We start from the raw sequence: 3,170 nt of genomic DNA on the forward strand, positions 1-3,170 counted from the left end.
TTAGTAGTTCTTCTAGATAAAAAAAAGTTCACTAAATCTAAGTCCATTGGAGGAAATTTATGTACCTTTCCATCTAAATACTTCAACACCCCATTACTATCCTTCCCAAGTCTCCCACCATGGTGAAACATGGGTACTGCAAAGTTAGACATCTGCAGCACCAATAAAAGACAAATTCAGCAACAATAACAATATGTAATAGATAGATATAGAGTAAAGGACAAATCCGTCTCTAACCCTTTTTTTCGTGGACATTTTTGTCCCCGAGAATTGGAAAATACTTTAATGTCCCTGACCCTTCGAAAAAGTGGAAATATTTATCCCTCCGTTAGAGTCGCTCCATTTGCCCTGACGAAAAACGGTGACGTGGCTCTCGTGGCGCTGACCTGGCCGTTACGGGCTGCCACGTGGGATGAGCCACTTTTGAAAAGAGGACATATTAGTCCCCAGGAACCAAAAAATTGCCGTTTCTCCCCCACCCTCAATCTATGAAATCCTTGAGCCCTAATCCTTCAAATGCAGGGTGAGGGTGAAGCGGGTGAAGGAAGAAAGGGAGCATTCCGACCCATGGCATCCGATGGAGCTCGGCCACAAGTCTGACGACCAGACCATAGAGTGGCTCCTCTGCCAGGCCGAGCCCTCAATCATCGCCACCACCAGAACCACTTCTGCCAGCTTCTCCTCCGTTTCCATCTCCGTACGCGAGGATGCTGGCTCTCTCTCTTCTCCTTCCTCAACCTCTGCAACGTCTTCGCTCGACCACAAGCCCTTGCTCGCCCCCACTCCCTTCATACTCGGCAAGCACATACGCACCGATGATGACATTTTCGCCAAGGACGACGGCGTCTCTGTGGGGCCTGCCGTGGGGTCCTTAGTGGGCCCTGAAGCTCCCGCGGGGCTCTGGGCCCTCCCGGCCAGGCCCAATTTTGGTCAAATTTGGAGTTTCATAGCTGCTCCTCCTCTGCTAGATATAGTTTTGCAGTCAGTGGCAGTGTGGTGTCTTAGCAGCAGCAAGCTTCTTTGTTCGTTCACCATCAGCATTAGGAACAGCAACAAGCCATGGGAGAAGCTTCGGCGGCGAGGCTGGGAAATTACTTTCCTAGACATCTGAATTTGCTGGCTTCTTTGTCGGGAGAGCCCGGAAACTCCGGCCGGAGAGACGATGAGCCTCGCTGAATTCGCGGTGGTTTTGGTGGCTAAGATATAAACTTGGCTGAGATATGACGGTGGAAATTCACTTATGAGCCTCTCTTTTGTTTTTAGTTTTTTGAGTGGAGAAGTCCATGAATTCAATTAGGGTTTTTTCTTTTTAATTTAATCCCTTCTGGTTTGAAGAATTAATTAGGATTTTTAGAAGTTCAAAATTGTTTAGAACTCTGGGTTTTTTGCTGGAAGAGAAGAAAAAAAGATGGGGTGAAGAGAGAGGTGATGGATTTGTTTTTAAGTTATTTATTACGATGATGATGAATTGCTGCAGATTGAGGCTGGAAGCGGTTTTCAGGACCTTGATTATCAGTATTTGCTGTGTGCAAGTGTAAATGTAACTTGGAAATTCATAATGTTGGTTGTGATTAAAAGAAAGCAAGGTTCTCCGAGTTGGAGAGACTAATAAGCTTTGTAATGATAATGGGATTGCATTATTGGTAGCTTGGTTTTTGAGTTTTTCACATACTCTCGTCCATCATGTCCTAAATCCTAATGAAGTGTACAAGTTTGATTGTTGTTGCAGCCAGTTCAAGTGGAATTACTAGTAGATTTAGTGTTAATAGTGGTCAAGCTCAACTCAACTTTGCTCTCAATTTTTTGGTTTATAGGGACTAATATGTCCTCTTTTCAAAAGCTCATTCCACGTGGCAACCTGTAACGGCCAGGTCAACGCCACGGGAGCCACGTCACCGTTTTCCGTCAAGGCAAACGGAGCGACTCTAACGAAAAGGGTAAATATGTCCACTTTTTCGGGGGTCAGGGACATTAAAGTATTTTTCAATCCTCGTGAACAAAAATATCCGCATAAAAAAATGTCAGGGACGGATTTGTCCTTTACTCATAGATATATTTGAAAGTAATGTAGATTATTTAGTAATTTTAATGATTGATATATCAAATTTTAATGTATATTATATATCAATTTATCAAATTTTAATACATAGATAGACAAATTTTAATGTAGATTATTCACTAAATAGGACAATGTGAATTATATATCAATTTATCTAAAATTTAGCAACAATAACAATAAGTAATAGACTACATTATTAAATTATTAAATTTACTTTACTAAATTAGTAAATCTGCAGTGTGCAGTAAAAGCCATATCTTAATAAATAATTATTAAACCTTGAGGCTTTGAATCATAACATGGTCAGAAAATTTTTAATCACCGAATAGTTTTCATGTGCTAATACAAGTATATGCAGTAGCTACGACTCCAGGTTGTTAAATATTGATGGTCAATTTAAGGAACTACTAAGTGTTAGCGGCACATAAATTCAGGATCCCAATCCAAAGCATACAATTTTTAGCAGCCTCCAATCACATTAGTTGTAGCCTACACCAGTTAACAACACAAGTGAATCCATTGAAAATTCAGAGGGAGCAAGAGCACTGAATGATTTTCTTTTGTAAATACATAAGCTTTTCAGTCAAAATATATAGAGCATATTTGTTGTTATTGAATCCTAAGTTATGTTCTAATTCAACCCTTCATGCAAAATTTGAATATAAACAATACTCCAAATCATAGGTTTCAAAGCATGTTTAATGGCAGAGAGTGTGAATAAAACCACCTTTAACTTGATCATACACATGCAATGACAGAGAGAGTGAGTAAAAAGCTTACCTCTCAACTATGTAATTCTCCGTCACGGCGCCGTCAATCGCTCCGTCGGGACCAACGTCTTCCTCCAAGTCAAGCGTCTTCAACGAATTTTGGAAGGGAGAGCATTAAGGTTTTTTGTAATTCTAGAGAATAGAAGAGGAGATATGTGTCATCACGTACGAAATTTGTTTATTTTTAATGGAATTGTTAGGGGTCGGGTTGGATGGCCCATTAATCTGCCCATCCAAGTTGGCATTTAACTGACACGTCATTAACTTAACGTGCCAAGTAGGCATGGTTAATCAGCTTTAGAGATAAATTATTAACGTAAGGACTACCTTGTCTAACGAAG

General features: G+C 40.5%; 1 pseudogene; it reads left to right on the plus strand.

The window, feature by feature from the left end:
* The first annotated feature begins 577 nt into the window (after positions 1-577).
* On the plus strand, positions 578-1,207 carry LOC112764615 (transcription factor TCP7-like; annotated as a pseudogene).
* Positions 1,208-3,170: the final 1,963 nt, after the last annotated feature.

Source organism: Arachis hypogaea, chromosome 1 (genome assembly GCF_003086295.3).
Source record: "Arachis hypogaea cultivar Tifrunner chromosome 1, arahy.Tifrunner.gnm2.J5K5, whole genome shotgun sequence".
Lineage (NCBI taxonomy): Eukaryota > Viridiplantae > Streptophyta > Magnoliopsida > Fabales > Fabaceae > Arachis > Arachis hypogaea.